Source organism: Planococcus citri, chromosome 5 (assembly GCF_950023065.1).
Source record: "Planococcus citri chromosome 5, ihPlaCitr1.1, whole genome shotgun sequence".
In the NCBI taxonomy this organism is placed as follows: Eukaryota; Metazoa; Arthropoda; class Insecta; order Hemiptera; family Pseudococcidae; genus Planococcus; species Planococcus citri.
This window is the reverse complement of record NC_088681.1, coordinates 48,523,978-48,535,989: the sequence shown is the minus strand read 5'-3', so window position 1 is coordinate 48,535,989 and position 12,012 is coordinate 48,523,978. Positions and strand designations below refer to the sequence as shown.

Below are 12,012 nucleotides of genomic sequence, written 5' to 3'. Positions count from 1 at the left end.
CGAATGCAATTTGATCTAGCCGGATCTAAGATCAGTGTTTTGATCGGATCAAATCTTCTCAGACTTGATCAAATGCAATCTTTTTTTTCAATTTTTCTCCATTTTTTTGAATACAGTGGTTGCCGCTTATTATCATTGCGGTTATTAGAATAATTCGCTTAATAGAATGGATAGTCGTTGGAACGGAACGGTTGTATTATTTTACATTGAATGAATTTCGCTTTATGCGATAATCGAAGGTGAATAAATCCGGTTAATGGAATGGGAAGTTTTTCAAAAAGCAACAAAAATCAATGAAATAGGCATATTTTTTGTCAATAAAAGAACCAAACAAACAAAAAATATCGTTTTTTAACCAAATAATTTTTAAAAAATCTTACATTTTCAACAAAAATTGCAAAAAAGTCTTGCTTTTTGGTAAAATTGTTCAAAGGTCTTGCATTATCAGAGTGAGAGGTGAATTTCAACTTTGAGATTTTTTACCAGAAGGTTGAATGATTTTCATCGCCAACAGTTGCAAAAAAAGGTGTCGTACTTTTACCTAAAAAAATGCAAAAAAATCTCACTTTTTGAAAAAACTTACTAAAAAGTGTCATTTCTTTGCCAATAGTTCCCTTAATTGCCACATTTCTAATTTTTGAATAAATTCTCCCAAGAGTATTGCTAAAGATTTTCACTTTTTTTCAAAAATTATCAAAAGCCTCGCATATTTTTCAGAAATTGCCGAAAAGTACCATTTTTTGCCAATAAAGTTCTGTTTTTTGCTAAAAATTGTCATTCTTGCTTTTCATCCAAAATTTTCCACCTTTTTATACGTTTTTAGGTACCATTATTAAATGTACAGCAAACAAGTTTAATAAATCGTCTTTTTTAAATTTTTTGTTTATTAGAATAATTCGCTTAATAGAATAGCAACCACTCCGTCCTAACCCGATTCTATTAAGCGGCAACCACTGTACCTAATGAATCGATTAACACTTTCAAATTGGTCATTGAGTAAGTAAGCGAAAATAAAATCAATTCCTTTGAAGAAACGAAACAATAAAATTAATATAAGTCAGCTTTTTAATAGCAGGTCGTCGTTCGTTGCTGTCGACAGCAGCTTATAGTTAGAAGGAGAAAAAACACGCCTTCGGTACCGTAACTTACAGAGTGTACTTGGAGGTATACTCGTTATCATTTTCTTTTTCCATAATTCGGCAACGATGGCCAAAGACGAGGGGTAAGGATGGGGAGGCGGTAGTTTCGCGTCAGCAACAGAGTGCGAAAGCGCGGTATAATTAACGTTATTAAAATCGATTGTCTTATATAAATGGGAGCCCTGCAATTGCGCCAAATCACCAAAATCATGTACCCGGAATTGCGCCGGGTGTTCAAAAAAGTATACTGGCAATTGCGCCGAGAGTTGAAAAAATGCGAAACGAACAAGATATGAATGAATCGTTCAGTCGCAAGTTATATCTATGATTTATTCACCCACTCCAGAATCTTCCCCCACCTAAACCTAATGTCGCAAAAAATAGGTTCAACGAACAGGAACAAAATTAGAGGTTGTTTGAGAGGGGTGGGGAGGGTGACTGAGAATTTTCCGATTGGTATGAGGAAAAAAATACCAATTTTGCCGAAAAAATGATGCATTTCTAAATAGGTAGGTAGGTACTCACTCATCCATTAAAGCTTATTTAATAATTGTAACTTTTCCTTTTGAATTTATGGAAGTTCCAAATATGAAATTTTTTTAGTTTGGGAAAGAGATAGGAATTGATCCGAGCGAAATGAGGTCAAAAGTATTAAAAAATTTATATTTCAAGAAGTGAAAAACAATGTGTTTTTTAAAAACTTATTTCTTTTTCTGCTCAAGAATTTTAGAATTTGAATGTTGAGTTTTTGAAAATTTCAATTTTGAAAATGAAAATCAAACAGACGTGAACGAAGCGAGGACAAAGCTTGTTTCGAGAAGTAAGAAAACTATGTTTTTAGATTGCAAAAATTTATGTTTATAAAAAGTGAAAATATAATATCAACAAGTACCTCATACCCCTACGTCTACAGTGTCTACACCCAGTTTATAAGAACGAATCATTCAACTACACCAAAATTACGATTCTGACAGTCCGCAGTGTGAGCAAAGGGTCGGGAAGATTCGTTCTTTTGATTGGCGCAATTCCCCATGAACACATTTCTCTATCTGGCGCAATTGCAGGTATGCTTATTTTTTTACTCGGCGCAATTCAGGGTATATTTGGCGCAATTGCATGGCAGCCATATAAATTACGCTGCCATAGAAACTACAATTCTTCTATAAGTATAACGAGTCCTTCGTGGTACAATTCCAATTCTTCTTCGTTCTTAGTCGTGTCTTATTAGTTGTGCCAACAAATGAACACCGGAACTGGCCAACCATCCGATATTTTTGAATGGAATTTTTCGTAAATTAAAATGGCGAAGGGAACGTTCTCGTCAATACAGATTGTGCGTTAGTTTCATCGTCAGTAAACAAAGCCTCTTACGAGTTTTCCTCGTGATCGTCTGTCGGTTTCGTTCTGCTATTCGTATCCATCTCGATTCTCGAGCACCTATACCCAAGTATATTGTGCTTCGTTTTATTTCACGAGACGTGCGAAAACAGCAGGCTTCGAATCAATCTTTTTTCATGGCCGTTTCTGCGTTAAATTTCAGCCTATCGGGTGTGGAATTCGTAAAATTAAAACGAGCGAATGAGAGAGACGCGCGAGAAATCGAATTCAAACACATGCGAAAATTGGTAAAATATTCGATTTAGCAGTCAAGTCCGTTAATTGTTCTGATTCCTTGTGCTCTTCTACACCTCGTGTTTTCCATCGCTTTTTCGGTGCGAATGTGTTTTCTCTGTTTTACTTGAAACACATTTTACCAAACCGAGCAGCCTTTTTGCCAAAGACGCATTAATCTTACACGTTTTGCTTCTCTATGTATACCTATACGATACGATGTAGTTATACCCGACACTCTCTATAGTATGTCGAGCTGTAGAGTTTCTTCTATACCTACTCTGGTAATTTCGCCATCGTTGGTGCTTTATTCTATCTTCTTTATACATACACACCATCGCCAACAAAATGAAACTTTTTAGCTTGGAACGTGCCGCGAAAGCTTCGTTAATATTTCATTTCGCGAGCACGATTTATGTACCTGCGTTTCGTGCCCCCCTGCTTCTTCTTCGTAAGGTTATTCTTTTATCGTTCTAACGTACCGAGATTTTTATTTCGAATTATGGAACGAGTTGTTTGCTGAATGAAAAGTCTAGGTTGGTTTGTATGTAAGGGCCAGAAAAGTGACGGATTATTGTGCATATACGTACGTAGACGTACATACAAAAGAGAGGAGATGTATCGCGAGCCAAGTTTGTTCAAAAGAGATCAAAATTGTCATTTGGGCCATTCCGTGCCATATCAGCCAAAATTTGCACAATGGGCAATCAATTTTTTTAATGCTTTGCATTCGGTAGAGGTCATCAAATGATGAGAAAAAATGGCGCAAACTAGAAGACCCTCGATATTTTGGCGGGGAATAGAGGCATTTCAAAATTTTCAAAATGCCTACCAAATGAAAATTTCAAATACATATAGGGGGGGGGGAGGGGTTCTAATAAACTATACCGTTTGAACGTTTTCTCCATTTTGTTCTACTCGTACAGATATAGGTATTCAAAGAACTACATATTTGATCACTGCACCAGAATCAGTGTTCCACCTTTACATTATACCTAACGATGCACAAAATGAGTTTTTTTTTGTACTTAATTTCGAAAGACTTCATCTAATTCAAAATTCCCACAGAAAATTAAAAACCTACTAGAAGCTCCAGAATTTCTCAAAAATAGTTATTTTTCTGAATTTCTGTTGAAAAGGTTGAACTATACATTAGGTAGTAATCATTTTGCCATCATTTGTTGTAAAAAATCACAAAAAAGTAGTGGGTATGTTTGCAATAAAAGCAAGTTTTTAAAAAAGTTTTTACAATAATTAAATTCCATTTTGATACTATTTGATCAATTGCTAGTTATGGTGAACGAATTTTCGATTATTAAAACTTTGAAATATATCTGCAGATTTAGCCAACCGGCCCGAAGGACCATATTTAATGCTTTGATTGCCAGGTTTACTTCATGAGGGAAATAATTAGACATATCGCACCTCGGGAGTAATAAAATCACATCTCAAAAAAAATTGATTTTGATGTTTTTGCATTTTTGGGGTTTGTATGACCCCCCCCCCCCAACCAAAAATGATACTTTGAGTTGGGTACATTATCTAGATCTTGTAAAAAACGCAAATGGCCTAACTCAAAATCTCAACAACACTGCAAGTTGTTTGGAGTTATAAGGGTACATCTCAAAAAACTCCACCTTTTTTGAGCAAATTTCGTACATACAAAGTGTTAACAAATAGTTTTGATTGTTTGTCAGTTAGAAATAGTCACAAGGAGTGCATTTTTTATTGGTTTGTACCAAATAGAAAAAAATGTTTAAATTGATCACTTTTCAGAAAAATGAATTTGCACATATCATGAAATTTTAGTTTTTTGACAAAAAATCAAAAACTAAGCACTCTAGAAAAAAACTAACGACATTATGTCGATTGGAAATTTAATTCTCTACAACTTTGTTATCATGAAATGTTTTTTGGACGCTTCCTTTCACCTCCACATCAACTTTAATGAAAGGTTATAACTCAAAATGTTTTCCAAACATTGAAATATTTCCTCTTTGAGATTTTATTTTTCAAAGTATTCTTATGCTAAATGAAGGTAGGATACCAGATCTTTAAAATGAGGTGCTATTCATTCCTCACAATTAATTATAAGTTGATAAAAATAATGAATCAAGTTTTTAAAAAAAAGAAAAGCACTCTCCTGTAAAATTTCACTTTTTTGAGATGTCACCTTATTACTCCCGAAGTGCGATATGTGAGTCAATTATTTTTGATTTGACAAATTCATAAAAAGAGCAAATTCAAGCAACCGGCTCGAAGGACCAAATTTGATGTTTTGATTACCGATTTTACTTCATGAGAAAAATCATTATAAATTTGCGGGCCAGTAATTTTTGATTTATCAAACTCATTAAAAGAGCAGATTCAGTCACCCGGCTTGAAGGACCAAATTTAATGCTTTGATTGCCGATTTTACTTCATGAAGAAAATAATTAGAAACCTGTCGGTCAATAATTTTTGGTTGGACGAGCCTATAAAAAGGGGCAGATTCAGTCACCCGACTCGGAGGACCAAATTTGATGCTTCAATTACTGATTTTACTTCATGAGAAAAATCATTAGAAACTTGAGGGACAATAATTTTTGATTTATCAAACTCATTAAAAGAGCAACTAGATTCACTCAAAATTCCAGTCTAACAGACTAATTCTTGAGTTTTACAAAATTTGTCAAAAAAAAATTTTTTAATGAAACTTTGGTCCAAAAATTTTAGGTATGAGAGTTTTTAAGGTCTTCCTTACCAGGGAACCTTTTGAAATATTCACTCTCCATATCGAACTAAACTAATCTAGATCGAAAGAGCATACCCTAAAATCACTGCAACCAAAATTTCAGCCAACGAAGTTCATTTTTAAATTTTTAACAAATTTTGGAAAATTTAAAAATTAAAAAAAAAAAATATTCAAAGCAATTTTCACACTTTTGATGTGAATAATACTTTCAAATTCAACTCCCATACATCGACAGCTAGGTACTAGTTTTATGCCATTTTGGAGCCTCCAGCAATTTTTCAGTTTTCTCCAGAAATTTCAAATCGCTCTGGAACGGTTGAAAGTGAACTTTAGGACCTATAATTATGGTCAGTGTTTATTGAGAACTCTCTCGACCAATTTTCATGTGTTCATGTACCACGAAAATTTTAGAAGTGCCAGGTCAATCACAATTCGGCCTTTTCTTGAAGCCTCCAGCGAGTTTTCAAATCTCTCCAAAAATTTCTGATTTACCTCTCGGTAAAATAAACCCAATTTAAGCGATTCGCCAACAAGACCAATGAGTTTTCACTTCCAGATTATGACATAGGTACTCGTAATATACCTTCTAGATTTAATTTTTTCACATTTTCTGAACTTCACAAACGTAATATTCACATTCCTGAAATTTCGCGGTAATAAAATGGTCGAAAAGGGTGCCCGAGGGAAGTATCGCAACTGGCAGAAAAAATTTCAAACTGGACAAAGTGGAATCGATAGAGGACCTCAAAATACCCCACTAATTAAGCTTCAGGTGCTGAAAGTCATTTTTACGATTTTTGGTGAATTTTTGAAAATTCAAATGAGTACCAAAAATGAAAAAAAAAATCAAAATCTCACCAAATTGACATAGAAAACTAAAATTTAGTTTAAATCATATTTTCGACCTCTTGAGTTGATTGGTAATGGTTTTGAACGATTTTAAAGCTCTCCAGGAGTTTTCAAATTTTTCAGTTTTCGAAAAAAAAAACTGTAAATAAGAACAAACTGAAATTCAACGTCTGTTGATTCGTATTCATCGTCTCTGGGACCCATTCGATCGATTGAAGCATATATTTTTCAAATCTTTCGATGCGGCTTCAAATTCAAAATTGTCTCCAGAGACATACCTACCTTCCTTTGAAAAAAAAAAATCATGCGAGAAATCAAAATCGGCTGAAGACTCCGGAATCGCTCGAAACCAACACCAATCAACTTGAGAGGTCAAAAATTGGGTAAGAACCAAATCTCAGATTTCTAGATTAATTTGGTGCCATTTTGATTTTTCCCCCATTTTTGCCCCAAATTTGAATTTTCAAAAATTCGCCAAAAATCGAAAAATGAATTTCGTACAAATAATGCTCTTACAGTGGTGTGCAGTAATACAGCACATAAATCGTCATCATCACCACCCTCGACATGCGAAACAACACCCTATCGAACATACCACGTTTTAATGGCATTATCTCGTTACTTTATCACGTTCGTTTTCAAAACACACCTACGCAATACTCGTATTGATACGTAGAATGCACCTGTACCTACCTACTACCTACCCATCTACCTACCTATCTACCTACCTAACGACTCTATTTACGACTAAAAATTCGATACTTTGTATGTTACAGAGACGTACGCGCCCGCCAACCATGAACCGACCGTCTACGAGCAAAAAACGATGAAAATTCATCGTCCGACGACATCGTTAGCTAGGTATTCTTGATCGTAATTACCTACGTTATGGAGGCTCGCCAATTATTGATACCGTCATCGACACTACGGTAATCACGTTGGTGGTGGAGGCCTTCCGACATCAAGAGTGAATTCCACCGGTGAACGGTACGCGAAGAAAGACAGACAGGGAATAGCCGATAGGAGAGAAAAAAACGAGTTTAAGCAGACGAAAATAATCCTCTATTACGACTGGTAAGTGGTAAGACTAGTTTTTTCCATAATTTCTTCTTCGCAGTTATCGTCTCGAGTAAGTTGAACGAAGAAGTGGTATTGTTTTAAGCTTATTTGAAGTTCGTCTTGAATTATTATTGTGTTTCGTTTACTCGATTTCGGTTTTGCACGTGTATAAGGTACCTGCTTGAGATTACGAATTAATGGTTGTGTATTAGACATCTGTATGCATTGCATATAGTGTACATTTTCGCGTTTAATGCGGTCAAATGTGTGGTAAAAGCAATTCCACGATGTGTACTATAAGTTGAAATCCGCCGGCTATAACTTCTACCCGGCGTATTTACCTAAATATCGTGTTACGTGTAGGTGGTAATTGTAGAACACACGTATCGAAATTCACTTAGTCCTGCTTCAAGCCAGTCAGCAACAGCAGGTATGTTAGAATTCGATTTACGAGTACCTCCTCCCATCCTCCGTTGCTCCCATATTATTGATACGATTATGCACCTCTATCGATATGCGATGCATTCACACTTGCATAATTTCCGCTTACGTAAGTACCTAGTTACTCGTACGTGTATTTGCTAGGACAGAAGTGCATCGATATCGTCTTATATACAGCGAACAGAACACGATTATCGATGCAGATCATGCCATTTACTCGTACATATAGATAGATATAGGTACACATACAACGCGAAAAGCTACCTATATTTTCAATATGCGCGCAATTTTATTGCACTTACGCGCAGCGCAGATTCTCATCTGATAGAATTTAAAAAGCGGAAAAACGCTACGTTCGCTCAATAACGAAACGAAATTACTTTCTTTACAATCGCAAAAAGTAGGCACATGTACGCGATAAAATAAGTTACATAAAAAAAATTGCACATATATCGCGTCGATTATTGCGCTCGTTTTCCATCAACCTCATCCTCATTTTCTTTTTCGCTTTTTTTCTTTTTCTTTTTATTTTTATTTCGCTTCGATATATTTACGCTGTTGATGTCGATGACGATGTTAGGTTGAAATAACCGAGAGGTTCGTATTGCATTATCTTTATAGCTGTGTAGCTATATACTAATGCCGCAGATAGTCAACAGGTTGCCTTCTATTTATGCGATTCTTCAATTTTTTTCACAAAGTGTATTCTTGAAAAGCAATTCCTCGTTGAAAATATTGGAGAACCGATTTTTTTTCAAACAAATCTGTATGGAAATGAGCACTTGTATTTGTTCTGTTTCGATCTATGTGGAATTGCGATGAATTCGCTCAAAATAATTTAAAATTTCCTTCAAGTGGTTAGAACTCCCCCCCACACGATGATGAAATATTGGATCAGATGAAAAAGTAAAGAAAAAAAATTACTATTTTTCAATGGTAAGTTGTCATATGTTCTTTTTAAGGAACTTTGAAAGTAAATATTTTGAGAAAAATTTCAAAAGCTGAACTATACCTACTTATTACATTTTTTAATGAACCTTCTCAAAATTCCAAGCTGAGGAGGAGGATTGTGGCCAGTTTGGCGAGTGATTCTTCATAGACTAAGAGAGATAGCCTTGACTTACCTACTCTGGTGAGGGAACATTTCGGATAAAAAGTACGTAATAATTCTCAAAATTTCAGCTCAAAAAATTTCTCATTTTCTTATGAAGACTGGAATAAGAAAAGTTTGCATTTTTCCAATTTTTAACTGTTTTCCTGTAAAAACTACCGTAAAACGAAGTGAAGCGGACCTTTTCTTGAGGTTTTTTCCTCCCCAAATAAAGCTACAAATGTGGTTTTGGTCTTAAATTAAAGGTGTATCATTCAGGTATACGTGTACAAATTTTGAATTTTTTTTTGGTCCCATACCGCATGTCTGAGGCGAGATCAAAGAGAGGTCCGCTCCAGACCAGACACCGGGGTGAAGTGGATCCCCCATTTTTTTTTTTTTTTTTTGTCGAAAAATGAATCCCCTAATCTTCCTCTTTACAATGATGTATCATTCGCTAATTTTTATTGACAGCAACCCACCTAAAAATGAACCAAAAGTACAAAAAAAAACGTGTTTTTTAATAAAATCTTAAAAATGAAAAATTTTTAATTTGTGATAAAATGAATGAAATGCGCTGAAAATTGGTTTGTACGCTATTTTCAACCTCTTGAGTCGATTGGTGATGGTTTCAAGGTTTTCTGAAGCCTCCTGCAAATTTTCAGATTTTCATCTAAAAATTTTTGAGTTTTTTTTTCGATGTTTTTTTTTACAAAATCGTTGCTAAATCGGTTCAGTTACACTTGAATCTGTAAGGAGCAGTTATGGCCTGACCGCCTCAGGGGGTATTATTGACATGTCCTTGAGGAGGTCTATATTGTACTCGTCACGTATGTGAGGATTATGGTATACACCTCGAGAGGGTGCTCCCTCTAGAGAGTAACGTTTTAACTATTATTACAATGATCTGAGGTGTGATCCGAAGATCGTTGAGCGCGTCTCATCACTTGTTCGCGGAGTGGCCAGCCGTGTGGCATTGTCTTGGAGTGATTCTTGAGGTCCGATGCCTCCCTTTCCTTATTCATTTATCGAACCATCTTTGATGGTAAGTAAATTCTATTTATTTGTTCAATTGATTAACTCCTCATCATGTTAGTCGTTTGGTCTCAATGATGAGGAGGTATTTTTATTAAATTCGCTCGAAACTACCCAGTGAGTCTGGACATTGAGGTAAGTCAATCCTACGAAAGTGTACTTAAAAACTAGTGCTGTCGCGAAAGGTCTTATTTATTGGGGGACCGCAGGAGAGACAGTAAATGTGTACAGTTGTTTGAGATTTTTATTAATCGATCCCTTTAATCCTCCTAAAATTGATTGTAATTACCTAATCGTAATTACAGTCAATTTTACATCTTTCAATGGCTCCGAGAACCATTGAATCTCTTTACGTTCTTCCACGAAATGTATAGGAAACTCAATTTATTGTGTTTGCCTTTTAGTCCTCTACCATTTATGTGGTATAAGGAGTGCCTTAAAAAAGCCTTCTATGACTGGTGAGCCACCTTGCATAGGCGTAACTGGCTTGAGTCCTCCGAATTATTATATCATAGTTGTTGTATTATTTATTAATTGCAATAAAGCATGTATAATAATTTGATTCTTGATCTTTGTCAGCGTGAGTGATTAAGTGAGAGAATCCAAATGTGAGATGAACTGTGTCATCTAGAGTGATTTAGATAGGTGTGTGAGCTATCCGAACGAGCGAAATTATTTACCCCCTTAGGAATAATTTCTACCATCCCCTCTTGGCATTGATTATTTTAATTATCACGTATCTAGATCATGACAGATCGCACCGTTACAAATCCAAATATTAGCATACCAAAATATTTGAAATGAAATTCTCTACAAGCATGTATGAATTTTTAAAACCGACATTTTTCACATTGGGTGGTACAGACCATAGTTTTTGCATAACAAAGAGAGAGCTTCACGATGATTTTCAGTATAGCTCACTACATACTTACAGAATTTTTGAAGTCTTTGGCAAATTTTCGAATTTTCGTTTAAAATTTTTGAGGTTTTTTTTCGATGTTTTATTCCACAAAATCGTTGCTTAATCAAATCAGTTACACTTAAATCCAAGTACCTTGAATATTTCGTAAACCTAGTTGTTTTATATATATGAAAAATGTTCGCCAAAGAGAGAGCTTCACCAGGGTCAGGGTTGTTATACCGGTATTACCGGATACCAAAATACCGGGGATTTGTCCCGGTATTGGGGCGGTATTCCCAATACCGGGAGTTACCAATGGGAACTGGTATGTCTTCCAGGTATACCAATACCATATACCGGGAACAATTGGATTTTTCCCAGTTTACCAATACCTCATACCAAGTTCTGTAATGAGAGTACCAAATACCAAGTACCAATACCAATGGCAAAATCATAGATACCAAATACCGAATACCAATACCAACATGGGGAACATGAATACCAAGTACCCAATACCACATACCAATACCAGAAACTCAATATGGTATCCCCATTACCAAATACCGGTATCAGATATTAACTGTTGCATACCAATACCGTGTAATTTACCGGTATTTTACCAGTATCCGTAATGTAATGTTCAAAAAAATTTTTTTTTGATATTTTGGAATTTTTGAAGGGTGTATGGTGCTGGTGGGGCTTGTATTTCACTTGAGAGAGGATAAAAGACAATACAAGATTTTAAAGTAGATTTTGTACTAATTGTTTCATAAAAATTCAGGTAAAATTATTGCTAAAGATGCTAGAGTGAAAATGTTCAACAAAAAAATTGGTTTGCAAACAAAAGGTGCTTCTATTTGTACATTTTTATTGAATTTTCGTCATCTAGAGGATCCCTCCCCACCCCAAGTCACTGATTTTTGAAGAAAAAAAAATATTTGCCTCACTATTACCAGACCGGATACCCAAAAACCGGGGATTTGCCGCGGTATTGGGATGGTATTCCCAATACCAGGAGATAACAGTAAAAAATGGTTCATCTTCCCGGTATACCAATACCATGTACCGGGAAAAATTGGATGTTTCCCAGTGTACCAATACCGGATACCAAGATCTATGATGAGGGTACCAAATACCAATACCAATACCAATA

The 12,012-nt window shown here is 35.4% G+C and overlaps 1 protein-coding gene across 2 annotated transcripts in view; it reads left to right on the top strand.

Annotated features, from left to right (window-relative positions):
• LOC135848099 (cationic amino acid transporter 2) overlaps window positions 1-12,012 on the top strand; it is a 198,528-nt gene that overhangs the window by 66,848 nt on the left and 119,668 nt on the right. The window contains exon 3 of one of the 2 annotated variants that reach the window (XM_065367878.1): window positions 7,110-7,407. The gene's annotated coding sequence lies outside the window, so the exon portion shown is untranslated. Of the gene's footprint in view, window positions 1-7,109; window positions 7,408-7,453; window positions 7,823-12,012 lie in introns of those variants that run through there. The other variant, XM_065367880.1, reaches the window with a different exon arrangement.